This window comes from Gastrolobium bilobum, unplaced genomic scaffold (assembly GCF_033153095.1).
Source record: "Gastrolobium bilobum isolate Gb01-03AN ecotype WA unplaced genomic scaffold, APGP_CSIRO_Gbil_v1 utg188141, whole genome shotgun sequence".
NCBI lineage: Eukaryota > Viridiplantae > Streptophyta > Magnoliopsida > Fabales > Fabaceae > Gastrolobium > Gastrolobium bilobum.
The window spans coordinates 1-15,734 of NW_026895470.1; the positions used below are offsets into that span (position 1 = coordinate 1).

Genomic DNA, 15,734 nt, shown 5'->3' on the forward strand with positions numbered 1-15,734 from the left:
TCGCAGTTTACTGCTCCTTACACACCACACCAAAATGGTGTCTCCGAAAGGAGAAACAGGACCTTGTTAGACATGGTTAGGTCTATGATGAGTGAGACTCAACTTCCAAAATCGTTTTGGGGATATGCCTTAGACACAGCGGCATACCTTCTAAATAGGGTACCGTCTAAATCTGTTCAGACCACACCATATGAGATATGGAATGGTAAGAGACCCAACCTGAGTTATCTCAGGGTTTGGGGATCGCCAGCTTATGTCAAGACATTGGCATCAGACAAGCTTAGTGCTAAGAGTACTAAATGTCTTTTTGTGGGGTATCCTAAAGGTATTAAAGGATACTACTTTTACTCTATGGATGAACACAAAGTGTTTGTATCCAAGAATGCTGAGTTCCTTGAGAAGGATTTGATCTCTCAAGGAGCCAGTGGGAGTAAGATTGATCTTGAAGAAGTTCAAGAACCACATGAACAGATTGAGGAACCCAAGTCTGCTCAGCAGGCGACGTTCTCCGATGGAGAAGTAAACACACAACTCCGTAGATCTACGAGGGACATCCATCCACCTGAGAGGTATGGATTTGTGATTGAGAATCAACAAACCGTTGAGGATAATGAACCAAGTAACTACGAGGAGGCAGTCAAGGATGTTGACTCTACCAGTTGGCTTGAAGCCATGGAATCTGAAATGGATTCGATGTATCAGAACAAGGTATGAACCTTGGTTCCTAAACCGCAAGGAATAGTTCCTATCGGTAACAAATGGGTCTTTAAAAGAAAGACTGATGCTAATGGCAACGTTCAAACCTACAAAACTAGGTTGGTGGCGAAAGGATATCGTCAAAGACAAGGAGTTGACTATGATGAAACTTTCTCACCAGTTGCCATGATCAAATCTATAAGGATCATGCTTGCGATAGCAGCATATCACGACTATGAAATTTGGCAAATGGATGTCAAGACCGCCTTCTTGAATGGGTTCTTGAAGGAGGAAGTGTACATGACACAACCTGAAGGCTTTGTAATCAAAGATCAGGAGCATATGGTATGCAAACTTTAAAGGTCGATATATGGGCTAAAGCAAGCATCAAGGAGTTGGAATATTCGTTTTGATGAGGTCGTTAGGAGTAACGGTTTCATCAAGAACGAGGATGAACCATGTGTTTACAGGAAGGTTAGTGGGAGTAATGTTGTCTTCCTAGTGCTTTATGTAGATGACATATTGCTTATAGGAAATGACATCCCCACATTACAAACAACGAAAGAGTGGCTTTCAGAAAGCTTCACCATGAAGGATTTGGGAGAGGCGGCCTTTATACTTGGTATAAAGATCTATAGAGATAGATCAAACAGGCTGCTAGGTTTATCTCAATCCACTTACATTGACAAGATGCTAAAGAGGTTTAGCATGGAAGGGTCGAAAAGGGGTTTTCTACTTGTCAGTCACGGGATACATCTTTCAAAGGCTATGTGTCCTAAGTCACAGCCCGAGAAGAATCGCATGAGTGGAATTCCATACGCTTCGGCTATTGGGTCCATCATGTATGCCATGATATGTACGAGACCAGATGTCTCATATGCTTTAAGCATTACGAGCAGATACCAGTCTGACCCTGGAGAGGGTCACTGGACGGCAGTCAAGACCATCCTTAAATACTTGAGAAGAACTAAGGATGTGTTTTTGGTCTATGGTGGGGTTAATGAGCTTACAGCGAAAGGGTTCACTGATGCCAGCTTTCAGAGTGACAAAGATGACTGCAAGTCACAGTCAGGGTTCGTATTCACCTTAAATGGTGGGGCAGTATCTTGGAAGAGATCCAAGCAGGAGACAACAGCAGATTCAACGACAGAAGCTGAATACATAGCTGCTTCAGAAGCGGCTAAGGAGGCTGTGTGGATCAAGAAGTTCATATCTGAACTTAGGGTGGTTCCAAGCATGGATGAGCCCATACAGTTGCTGTGCGACAACACTGGAGCCATTGCGCAGTCAAAGGAACCTAGGTCTCATCAAAGATCTAAGCACGTGCTCCGCAGATATCACCTGATTAGAGAAATCATTGATAGAATGGATGTAAAGATGGATTATGTTCCCACAGATGATAACCTGGCCGATTCTCTGACAAAGGCTGTTTCTCAGAGAAAACATGATAGTCATTATGAGGTTTTGGGTATACGACTTAGGTCTGATTGGCTCTAGGCCAAGTGGGAGCTTGTTAGTATTTGGGTGTCCTAGAGACAATCTTATGATTAAATAAGGACAGAGATGTAGACCTTTTTAATATTGTCGCAAATAAATAAAAGCACTCTTTATCTTATTTCATAATTATGTCTCGATATTAATATTAATATATTATGAATAACTTGATAAACCTCGTGGAATAAAATAGGTATCTCTTGAGTATCTGTGATGAGATCACAATCATGAGGATTCAAGAATACCGGATGTTTATTCCTAATTTTATGTTCCTAGTTTAGAGATAGTGAGAATGGGGTCAGTAATCTCGGGTAAGACTAGCACGACTTATCTATTTGTATATGGATACAAGGTATAGACCTCATGTGCTACAGATATGTAGATGTCTTAGCTAAAATCGTGGGTGGACCTATAAGGGTATAGCTCGCACTGAACGGACCCACAAAGAAACTCTATGAGGAACTCTCACAGAGAGTATCATTAGAGTAGTCTCTTTATATTTGGGTATGTCTTTCCTAAGACCAGAAGTTATTACCTAGACTGTGTTCTAGAAGGCATGCTTTGATTGTGCACCTCGTCTGCCTGAAACATGGAGACTCATAGGTATACTGTTGGGCTTGTCCTGAAAGAACACAGGGCTAGGGTGATAAACTGAAGGAATTCGTCAAATCTCTGTGAGAGATTAGGTTATCTGTAAACCGGAGAAATCGGAATGACATTTACAGGGACTCGGGAATTTATGCATAGTAAAAGAGATCATCAGATGATCTGCCTTTAGAGTCTGTAAATTGAAGATTCCCTATTTCGAATAAAGCTTACCCTAAACCGCAGGGGTTGATACGCTTCCTTACCCTAGGTTTTATGGGAAGGTAACCGAGACGAAAGGGAATATGTACGGCAACCAAATATGTTTAATAGGATGATCAAATCATTAATCTAACTAGTTCTGGGGCAACAAAGCATTGCTAGTGCTCTGTGTTGTCATTAGATGGGTTGTGGGCTTATTGGGCCCAAGCCCATTTATGTCAGTGGCTAAGTTGGACCTAATGGGTCACACACAAACACCTAATTGTCTAGATGCTCTAACATTAAAGGTATTGGGCCTAATAATAGTTATTAGTCCAAGAAGTTGTTTGGAATTCCACCTAAAGGGGTGGAGGGCGCATGGTTCATTGTAATGGGCTTGGATAGTCCAAGACATTACTAATTAATTTAATTAGTTAAATTAATTATCAAACATTTAAATTTTGAATTTTGGAATTTGAAATTTGAATTTTGAAATTTTGAATTTTGAATTTCGAAATTCGAATTTTGAATTTGAAATTTTAAATTTGAAATTTGAAATTTGAAAATTTGAATTTTGAATTTGAATGTTTGAACATTTGAATTTGAATATTTGAATGTTTGAATTCAAATATTTGAATTTGAATTGCCTATGAAAGGTTGTTTCATAACAAAAGGATAAGATGAGATCTTGTTGGAACAAATCACTAGTATCATGAGAGAATCTTTTGGACAAGATCCAAGGCCATATATGGCGCTGATTTGGGTTGTTGGTGAGCAAGATTTGCTCATCAAAATCAGCTCCAGAAGATTCAGTCAGTTGGGAGAAAATCTGAGTGAGTTGATTCAAATTTGAATGCAACTACTCATATGTATCTGGTCACCTTTTTGGGCTATATGGGGCGCACCATATAGCTGATCTTATGAAGATTTCTGATCAGAATTTTGAATAGGTTTTTGAACCAATTCTCAAGAGAATATTCTAGGAGACTGTTAGCAATTTTTGAAATAAAACAGCTCCACTTCTCTCTCTCCAATCTGGCGCCTAATGATCAGATTTTTCAGGAGAAAAATCTGATTGGTATTTTATTTTAAATACTCTACTTTTATGCACCTATGTGGTAGTTGTTCCTCCAAGGGTTTTTCTGAAAACCTAGCCTATTCTCTCCTCTCTCCTGCGCCACTTGTGAAGCTTTCACATTGAGAGCTTCACTTTTTCAAACACTTTCACATTGAGAGCTTCACTTTTTCAAACACTTTCACCTAGCCTCCATCTTCACACATAGAGCGCCTAGCAAGCCTCTTTGTGGTGATCATCCGGTGGCTTCACAAGAAGGAGTTCTTGCACCTAGACGAGTGGGTGGTGTGGATCAACGTTAGAGGGTCTGAACCCTTCAGACCGGCCTTGATCATCTGGTGATTTCACGAACAAGGTAACATCATGCTTTCCTAAAGCATGATCTTGATGTGCATGTATATTCCGCAAAGAAAAATTTTGTTTTTCCCTCTTGCATGCATCGGCCTTCAAGGCCATTTCGAACTTTCCAGGGGGGGTTAATATTTCAGGGTATAAAAGCCTATTAGTTTTTCAAAAAACTAGTTTTTTTCTTAATTTGAATTTCAGGCTCCCCTCAAATGTAAGTGGCTCCACCACTGACTACTGATTGCTATAAGTATTGTTTGAACCAGTATTGATAACACTTGAAAAGAAAGAAATTGAAAAGTAGGATTGTATTATATGAAAATTGATAATTACAAATGTACAAGAGCTCTCTATTTATAGAAGCTGAATGACCTATTGGGCTAAGCCCAAAGAAAATTCTAGAATGAAAAATAAAAAAATAAATAATTACAATACAATTATTTACAACACTCCCCTTCAAGCCGAGGAATATATATTTATCATTTTCAGCTTGCTAGTAAGCTCTTGAAATCTATATGATGGAAGTCCCTTCGTCAGAATATCAGCTAATTGACGCCCAAAAGGAATGTATGGAGTGGCGATCAACCCGCTATCCAGTTTCTCTTTGATGAAATGATGGTCGACCTCAATATGCTTAGTCCGATCATGTTGAACTGAATTATGAGCTATACAAATGGCTGACTTATTATCACAAAATAGCTTCATAGGTCCTTCATATCTTATTTTAAGATCATCAAGTATAATCTTCAACCATAATAATTCACAAATGCCTTGAGCCATAGCTCGAAATTCAGCCTCTGCACTTGACCTGGCAACCACATCTTGTTTCTTACTCCATGTCACTAAGTTACCACAAAGGAACATACAATAACCAGTAGTAGATAGACGGTCAGTCACAGATCCAGCATAATCGGCATCAGTATAAACTTCTAAAGAGAGATTGCCATCACGCCGGAATAACAATTCTTTACCAGGAGTGGCTTTAAGGTACTGAAAAATTCCCTTTACTGCTTGCATGTGTTTTTCTTTTAGATTATGCATGAATTGACTCACAATACTAACAGCATAAGCTAGGTCTGGTCTAGTATGAGCCAAATATATCAGTCTCCCAACTAGCCGTTAATATTGTCCTTTATCAACTGGAGGACTCTCCTTTTCATAACCAATCTTGCGATTCTGCTCAATAGGAGTACTAAATGGTTTACACCCAAGTTTTCCTGCTTCTTTAAGAAGGTCCAGGATATATTTCCTCTGACTGATAAAAATTCCTTCCTTTGAATGAGCTACCTCCATCCCTAGGAAATATTTCAATCTCCCAAGGTCTTTAATCTTAAATTTAGAGGCTAGTCATGCTTGTAGAACATGTCTCTCCGGAATATCATCCCCTGTTATAATAATGTCATCAACATACACAAGGAGCATAGTAAGCTTCCCTTCTTGGTAGTGCTTAAAGAAAAGTGTGTGGTCTCCTTGACTCTGTTTGTATTCTAAGGTCATCATAACCTTAGTAAACCTCCCAAACCAAGCACGAGAAGACTGCTTCAATCCATACAAGGCCTTCTTTAACCTACAAACTTTATTTTCTCCATCCATAGAGTCAAAACAAGGTGGGATTTTCATGTAATCTTCTTCTAATTCACCATTAAGGAAAGCATTCTTCACATCAAATTGATTTATATCCCAGTTGTGCAGGGTAACAAGGGACAACAAGGCTCTCACAGTATCCATCTTTGCAACTGGGGCAAAAGTTTCTTCATAATCAATGTCATAAGTCTGAGTGAAACCCTTGGCGACTAATCGAGCGTTAAATCTCTCAAGAGTACCATCAGAATTGTACTTTAGGGCATAAACTCAGCTGCACCCTACTGCTTTCTTTGCATTGGGTTTATCAACAACCTCCCATATTTTATTCTTCTCCAAGGTATTCATCTCCTCTTGCATGGCTTGAACCCAATTCTTATCTTTTAATGCTTTGTGCACTGATTTTGAGATGAAAATGGAATCTAGTGCAGACATAAAGCTTTTGTGCTGCATAGAAAGATTAGTAGAAGAAACAAATTGAGAGATAGCGTATTGGGTGCAAGATCTTTTTCCTTTTCTTAAGGCAATGGGTAAGTCATCAGAGACACTGGGTAAATTATCAGAAGAAATGGGTAAGTCATCAGAGACAATAATATCATGTTCAGAAACAAGAGATTCAGGACTTACTAGTGATTCAGACGATTGAGGTTGTTGGTGAAGCAGTATGGGTTGTTTCCTCTTTTGATATACCAATTCAGGTGTCAAATTTTTTTGTATCTCAAGTGTACTTGAAGGTTCTGACACATCAGGAGTAGACACAGGAGGGAGAGGTATAGTAGACAAGGACGACCCAGACTCAAAGAAGGAAGGGGACGAGTCTTCTGAAGAACTGCTCTCCCCCTGAAGATGAGGACCCTTGAAAAAGGACTCAGATTCTTGAAAGGTGACAACCATAAAAACAAAAAAAATTCGACTTGGATGGTGATAACACTTGTAGCCTTTTTTTATCAAGGGCATAACCAAGAAAGACACACTTAAGAGCCCTAGGATCCAACTTACTGCGATGTTGTTTATGAACATGGAAAAAGGCAACACAACCAAACACTCGTGGCCGAAGACTCTGCAAAATAGGAACAAAAGGAAAGAAGAAAGTCATGGAATGAATTGGACGGTTATTGTTAAGGACCCGTGAAGGTAAGAGATTGATCAAAAAGGCTACAGCTAACACGACTTCTCCCCAATAAGAACTAGGAACAGATATCTGGAAAAGTAGCGCTCTAGCAACTTCAAGGAGCTGACAATTTTTTCTTTCAGAAATCCCGTTTTGTTGAGGGGTATCAACACATATGAGCTCATGAATCATACCTCTGTCTGAAATGAATTGCGACAAAAGTTGGTTGATGTACTTAGTACCATTATCAGATCTTAATCTCTTAGTATTCTTACCAAACTAAGTGTCAACCATGTGATAAAATCGGTTATATATCTCTGGTACTTCTGACTTGTCTTTCATCAAGAATATCAATGTCACCCGAGTACAATCGTCAATAAAAGAAACAAACCACTTTGCACCTGAAATACTATGCACTTTAGAAGGGCCCCAAATATCAGAATGAATAAGAGAAAAAGGTTCAATGCTTTTGATAGCACTAGAAGGAAAGGACACTCGATGTTTTGCAAATTCACAAACATCGCAGTGAAAGGTCTCAACTGACTGATTTAGAAACAGAGAAGGAAACATTGACTTCAATAGACTAAATGGTGGGTGCCCCAAATGCTTGTGATGGAGCCAAATCATAGACTCTGCCGTAGAAGAATGATGTGTCATCAATAGTTGATTTTTGGTATCATTTGTAGCATGTTCTGGAAGGAGATAATACAACCCACTCTGCTCCTCAGCAACTCCAATTGTCTTCCTCGTGGTAAGATCTTGAATAACACAATGAGAAGGAAAAAAGGTGATAGAACAATTCAAATCAGTTGTAAGCTTTTGAGTGGAGATAAGATTAGTGGAAAGCTGAGGAACATAAAGAACATTTTTAAGAAACAAGGAAGGTTGAATTTGAATGTTACCAAAACAAATAACTGATTCATGGGATCCATCGGCTACGGATATAGTATGACTACCAACAGTAGAATGATAAGAAAGAAAAGACTTAGCAAGACAAGTCATATGATTAGTTGCACCATAATACAAAATCCATGAAGTTTTAAAATCAGTGCAAGTAGCAAGAAGAGATGTAGAACATGTGTTCTTACCAGACAAGATCAAAGAATTGTCAGACGGTTTACGTATATTATCAATAGCGGCCTTAAGCTGCTCCAACTCCCCTTGCCGAATATTCACATATGGAGTGACATTATCACATTTCCCATGAAAGCAAAAACACATGTCTCTTGTGTGTCCAACACTCTTACACTAAGTGCACCAACGTCCCATGGACAAATAAAACAGATCAAAGAGAACAACCCAAAAGAAGTGGGTAATATCAATGAAGTCAAAAAAAGTCTCCAGAGAGCCCAAACAGCAGAACAACTTCAAGTTTAAGTCCAAATAGAAGCAAAATTATTTGATCTGCAACATGAAGAACCACAAAAGGCCAAAAAATCAGCAATTTGAGGGGAAAAACACACAAACACGCAACTAGACGATGTTGTAGAAGCCTCTGAACGTCCCAAACAACAACAACAAAATCAGATTTGATCAAAGGAGGCACGAGTGGCCAAAAAGATACAATTTTTATGGCCAAAAATATCCAATTTTTATGACAAGTAGAGGTCACTGAACGTCCCAAACAGCAACAAAAAAATCAGATCTGATCAAAGGAGGTGCGAGTGGCCAAAAAGATCCGATTTTTATGACGAGATCAAAGAACCACTGCTGGAAACGTTCGTAGATTGATAGATCTAGAAAAACGGATTCAAACAGTGGTCCTCTTGGTCCCTGGAAAAAATTTCTAGTGGCAGCGAGAGGCTAACAAACAGGATTCCGCTCTAAAGGCGGCAGTTGCGGAAGCAGACCCCTCAGGATCGAGAGCTTTGATACCAACTTGAAAAGAAATAAATTGAAAAGTAGGATTGTATTATATAAAAATTGATAATTACAAATGTATAAAAGCTCTCTTTTTATAGAAGCTGAATGACCTATTGGGCTAAACCCAAAGAAGATTCTAGAATGAAAAATAAATAAAAATAAATAATTACAATATAATTATTTACAACAATAACCTTTTATGGAGTGGCATATGACTGTTATCTCCAATTCAGGGCCAGAATGCTCACCTTATAAACAGGTCCAAAACCTCCCTCTCCAAGTTTATTGTCAAGATTGAAGTCATTTGTAGCATTCTTTAACTCAGAATAGCTGAAAGTGTATGGCTTTGTATCAATACCTAAAAGCTCTGCAAAATCAAACATGAACAATGATAAGGTTGGATGAGCAGAAACTTAAATTATTGAAGTTGGTGATGATGTTTGATTTTCTACTTAATCCAGGTGCAAAACTTGCATTCTCCATTTTGTACATAAAGTTTTAGATTAAGATAAAAAACCAGATAGGCCAAATGCACATGTGTTGTCTATAATGTTGGAGTTTTATGAGGAGTACAATCATTTCTTACTTCTATCTTCTGGTTATGTTAAGATACAGAAACCCAAACATAGAGAATATGTTGTGCTGAAAGAGAAAATTTGTCCGGCTGTCGCTAAAAACATAAATAAAGTATGTTCCGCTAGATCTTAAAATATATCACCACACAATAGATGTACTGCTTATAATCTAGAATAGCATTTACGAATATACAGGAAAATGAAATATATTAACACAATTTTTTTACCTTCATCATCATTGTGGCGTTTTCTTCTCTGATTGATATAGAAAATTGCAAAAATTGCTAGAAAGCTTACAACGCCAACACCAACAACAATTCCAACAATTAGACCAGCTCGATTCTTCTTACTACTGCTTGGAGGTTGGTTACTGACAGTAGGTATGAAATCTATACAACACAACGACACTATCAAAAATACAAGTTTTGAATATTTTTTCAGATAAAAGATTATACATTGTGAAAAGTCAGTAATTAAGCATCTGAAGTCTGAACTGCATAATTGTTCTAAGTTTTACCTGGGATAGCACTGATGGCTTGAATCAAGGGCCCATAAGTACCTTGACTTGGAATGCAGCAAGTCCCTTTTCCAGCCCAGAAGAGATGGATCTCAAGATAGTTTTCAGATACTTCAAACCTAAATTGCTTTTGGACAGCTCTGTAAGAGATGCCTCCAGCCTCCCTTTGTATATCAAAATCCTTCAAAACACGAGTCCCCTGGAATATTCAAAAGAACAAAAAGAAAATGAAGCTAGAAGAAAAGGCAAGAAAAGAGGGGGTTTCAAACATTCGTTTGTTTGCCCCGGAATAAAGACTCAGTGTGGATTCAAAATATTAAACTCCAAAAATCATTTGACTCTACGAATTTGATTGGGATAACAGACAAAATAAAGACATGGAATAATAAGATAATTAAGGAAAAAAATCTAAATGAATATGGACATTGCAAGAGCTCAAGCGTAATTTAATGCATTAAAAACTCCTCATGTATTCCTAAAATCCATCTAACCTTAAGAATACTTTATTATTGTTAGTACCAATGGTATTGTATATAGCCAAGACCTTGAATAATCATCAACAACAACCAAATCATGATATTTTTAAAATTTTCATTTACAATTTCAAGGTCATCATATATACTATGCAGCATTCTCTCGTCACCTGAAACTTCCAAAACTGAAAAAAAACCAAAAAAGTTTCAAAGACACCCTATTTCTAGGACGACTTGGTTGTATATGATATAGGAGTGTACCTTGACAAAAAATCTTAAGCTATTACTATTAGAAAAATGCTCCAAGTATGCATGACAAACACACTATACTATAAAAATTAGCAGTCAGATGCCATTTAGAATTTAATTAGTTGAATAATTAAATTAAAGCTAATGATTATTCTAACTATAATGATTAAAAAGTTTTTTTAGGAAATAATATTTAAAACTTCGGTAATTGTGTTGAAATATTATAATTCATTCCCAAAAATAAGAAAGAAAAAAGCCTAAAAAGATTCAGCTTTACAATGTTAAACTACTAACCCTTAGCCAGAGAGTTGGGGTTAAACATAAACTCAGTGACAACTTATATAAATTGTCTAAATATAATGTTAGATTGTTGCATAGCCCATTTAAGATATTGGATGTCTGTCTAACTATGGGTATCAAGAACCACCATTATGATTGCCAAGTAAAAAGACATAAGTACCTGGATATAAATATCAAAGACCCGTCTCCCGAGGCTTTTCCATGTGGTGGCAGTATCCAGAATAGCTGTTTCGGCAAATTGGAGGGTGATGTTGTAAAATCCATTTTCCAGCCCCAGGCCATAATATCTTAATGATGAAGGAGAGAGCCGTGCTGTTTGGAAGAGCTCAGAGTTCACAGTACCAGTGAACTGATTAGACACAAAACTTGTGAATAGAGGATTGTTGTTCCCAGTAAATAATCCAACATTACTAACGGCCCATCTACTTGTATCAGTAACAAAGTATGTAGCAGGACCAAGTGTCTCATTGTCCTTTTCATACACAATTCCATCTGTGGATCTAATTTGGGGACCACCGCACTTAATTGCAAAGTCAGAATCTGCATAGAATCATAGATAAGAGATGATAAATATGAGTGAAAAGAAGGTGTTTTAATTAACAAATTTATCTTCAATAAAACCTGAAAGATTTTTTTTTAACATGTACAACAAAAGGGAAGGCAGAGTTCCTTCACTCATTGTAATCGAACAGTCAGGGATGCTAAATTAGTGCCTAATACATAGGATTAATTTGACCACTGGAATTAAATATTAATATTCACCTCTGCCTTTAATGCAATTGCAGACTGTATTCTTATACCCCGGAGTGAATAATACCCAGTAATCCTTCACAGGTCATACTGATTTCACATTGAAAAGCATCAACAGAGGAGTCTTGCTATATACTACCGCTGAATTAGTATTTATAGCCAGTAGCCACCGTCAGTCATTAATTAAAAAAAAAAAATCACTCCCCGTTAAATCCCAACTAACGAGGGTAAGGGTGAGGGAAATTCTTGTAAGCAGTCTGACCCTTGCATATTTGCAAATAGTTTGTTTCCCGGATTCGATCCGGTTATATTTTAGTCAAAAAGAAACAATTTTACCACTGCTCCAGGGCTCGCCCTCTTTTTTTCAATCATTAAGATATTCGAAATTATTTCAAAATCTGATTCAGAACTGAGTCCAACAAAAGTTGTAAGAATCTGTTTGCCAAGGTCTAAGAAGTTTATTTATACATGTCAAACGAATGTCAAGGATAAAATTCATTAAGAAAAAATAAGTTAGTGGTAGGCCTGGAGGCAGAGGCATTTAAGAGTAAGGACAATGGATTGAAGCAACTTTATAATCTTTATCTTGTAGAAAGAATGACAACCATAAGGGTTAGATTTATTGAAAAGAATAACATGAAGGTAACAAGATGATTTTGAACAGATTTCTCACAATAGCTGAAAATAATTTGATGGGTCTTTGAGCCCTGTGTAAGAGAAGAAAAAAAGGAGAGTGGGTTGAAGAGGCCTGGCCAAGGGAAATTATACATTTTTATGAGGAGAAATAGGAATGCTGCTAGGAGTAAGGAGGACACGTTAGGGGGAGAGCATAACCGAATGTACACGTGGCAGTAAGGTAATGGAGAGGGGAATTGTGCAATGAAAGGAGATGCAAGAAAACGTGAATAAGAAGGATATTGGAAATAGTGGAGAGGCATAACCGAATTTTGAACACAGGTTTGGTGGCTTAGACTAGAGAGGGCAGAGTCTTTGTTCCAGCTCCAAGTCTTAACTGCATTCTTCTATTCCAGTAGTTGTGTTTCCGTTGTTGAGCAGTAATTTTTCCCTGTAAAGGAGATCTCCTCCGAGATTTCTATCTTATTTTCAGCACTAATACCAGTTCCTATTATAATTCTAGCACACATGAAACAGTATAGTTATATACTCATACGATGGTAATGAAGGTTTACTCTAGGAAACATCACAAGGGAACAATTGGGGTAGCTGACTCAGCAGTGAATATTCTAGAATGAAATAAGGGGAGCAATTCTGTTAGAGGGGTGGGTCAAGAGAGAGAAGAGAATGATGACGTGGCGAGAGGTGAGGTGGTTATTTGAGGCAAGGCGTGGTGGATGAAAGGCAGATTGGAACTTGGACTTGGAATTGGGAGAGAATCAACACCTCTCTAATTGTGTTGAATTGTAGAATATTCACTGCTGAGTCAGCTACCCCAATTGTTCCCTTGTGACGTTTCCTAGAGTAAACCTTCATTACCGGTTGCATCATATACACATATACATATGTACAAAAGAAGTAAAAAGAAAATATAGGCAAATGAGTTAATAAGAAATATAATATAGTATTAAGTAATTACGAAAATCTTATGGGAAGTAACTAGTTACTTGTAGTGCACCCAAATTAAAGGGTATTTGTGTCTCTAAGAAGTCATATTATTAGGGTAAAGGATCAGCTTATGTATTGAGGCAACTTAAATAGTTAGTCAAATATAGCTCTTTTTCTCAGTGTGATGTTTTCTTTGTTTTTTCTTTCTTTTTCCCTTTAAAACCCCTTCTTTTTTTCAACATGATTAAAATAGAGTGAAGAAAAGAAGAAGTGATTTGAATGAATAACTTAATTTCTTGATTCATTGAGACCCAATGGGTCCTTTTTATATTGAGTACAGTGAGCTACACCAATAAATAGCAACAGTAAACTAAGAGACTTATTTACAATAACAAGAGACACTAATAAATAAGGGAACATATAGCAAAAAAGCAATAAATGATAAATCACAATCTAGAATATTCTACACTCCCCCTCAATTTAGGAGATATATATTGATCATTCCCAACTTGCTGATCAAATCCTCAAAGGTCGGCTTAAGTAATCCTTTGGTGAGAATATCTGCCGTCTGTTCCTTGGTAGATATATATGACAAGCATACACTACCGTATTCTATTTTTTCTTTGATAAAGTGATGATCAACTTCCACATGTTTTGTTCTGCCATGATGAACAGGATTTTGAGCAATGCTGACAGCAGCATTATTAACACAATATAATTTGATAGGTAGGGAATAAGAGATCTTCAACTCCTCCAGAAGCCTTCTTAACCAAATTCCTTCACAAATACCATGAGCTAGAGCCCGAAATTCCGCTTCTGCACTGCTTCTTGCAACAACAGTTTGTTTCTTACTTCTCCAGGTCACAAGATTTCCCTAGACATAAGTACAATATCCTGAAGTAAATCTTCGGTCCATTGTAGAGCCAGCCCAGTTTGCATCTGTATAAATTTCAATCATCCTTTTGTTCCTCTTTTTAAAGAGAATTCCTCGACCATTTTTGAGGTACTTCAAAATTCTATAAATAGCACTAAGGTGTTTTTCCTTAGGAGAATGCATGAATTGGCTAACCATGCTCACAGCAAAAGCAATATCAGGATGAGCGTGAGACAAATAGATTAATTTTCCCACTAGTCTCTGGTACTGCTCCCTATCAACATCTTCCCCGTCCTCAACTCCTAACTTGATATTAGCTTCAATTGGAGTCTCTGCTGGCTTGCACCCAAGCATACATGTTTCTTGCAACAGGTCTAGAATGTATTTTTTCTGAGTTAAAGAAATTCCTTCCTTACTCCGAACAACTTCCATGTCAAGGAAATATTTGAGAGATCCAAGATCTTTTAGTTCAAACTGGTCAGCTAAACATTTTTTTAAAGAGGTTATCTCCTCGCTATCATTACCAGTGACAATTATGTCATCAACATAAACGATGAGAATAGCAATTCTACCTTTGTCGGAGTGTTTAAAAAATAAAGTGTGATCAGTCTGAGCTTCTGTGAATCCTCTCCCCTTAACAGCTTGAGTAAATTTCCCAAACCATTCTCTGGGAGATTGTTTAAGTCCATAGAGAGGCTTCTGCAACTTGCACACAAAACCATCCCCTTTTTCAAAACCAGGAGGTGGATCCATGTAAACTTCCTCATGTAGATAACCATTCAAGAAGGCATTCGTAACATCTAACTGTTGCAATGGGCAATCAAGGTTGGCGGCAAGAGATAGCAGAACGCGGATAGTGTTAAGCTTGGCAACAAGAGCAAATGTCTCTTGATAATCTATCCCATGAGTCTGAGTAAATCCCTTAGCAACTAATCTGGCCTTATACCTATTGATGCTATTGTCTGCATTTAATTTTATTGTGAACACCCACTTGCAACCAACAGTTTTCTTTCCTTTAGGTAATGTCACAAACTCCCATGTTCCCTTTTTATATGTGCATCCATTTCTTCTAATACTGCATTCCTCCATTTTGGGTCATCAAGTGCTTCTTGGATATTTTTGTGTATCCTGGTACTGTCTAACATAGTGTTGAAAGCACGAAAACCGGGAGACAACTTCTCATATGAGATATAATGGGAAATAGGATGAGCAGTGCAAGATCTAGTACCTTTCCGAAGAGCAATGGGCATATCAATGTTGGCTGTACTAGTGCATTCAAGTGGATTGCTGGAGCAAGGACTTGAGCCAGGATCCTGGCAGTCTAGAGTATCTTGATGTGTTTTGCGCCTGCTGTAAAAAATTTCCCATTTACCAGGAGGATCACAAGGAGGATCATTAGACTCATGTATAGTTGCTCCCCCTGTTTCCTTCCCAATAACTCCCCCTGTTTCCAAAGGCCAAGGTAAGACAATAGTATCATTT

General features: G+C 37.7%; 1 pseudogene; it reads right to left on the reverse strand.

The window, feature by feature from the left end:
• Window positions 1-8,373: 8,373 nt before the first annotated feature.
• LOC133313424 (probable LRR receptor-like serine/threonine-protein kinase At1g56130) lies at window positions 8,374-15,502 on the reverse strand (annotated as a pseudogene).
• Between the last annotated feature and the right edge of the window lie 232 nt (window positions 15,503-15,734).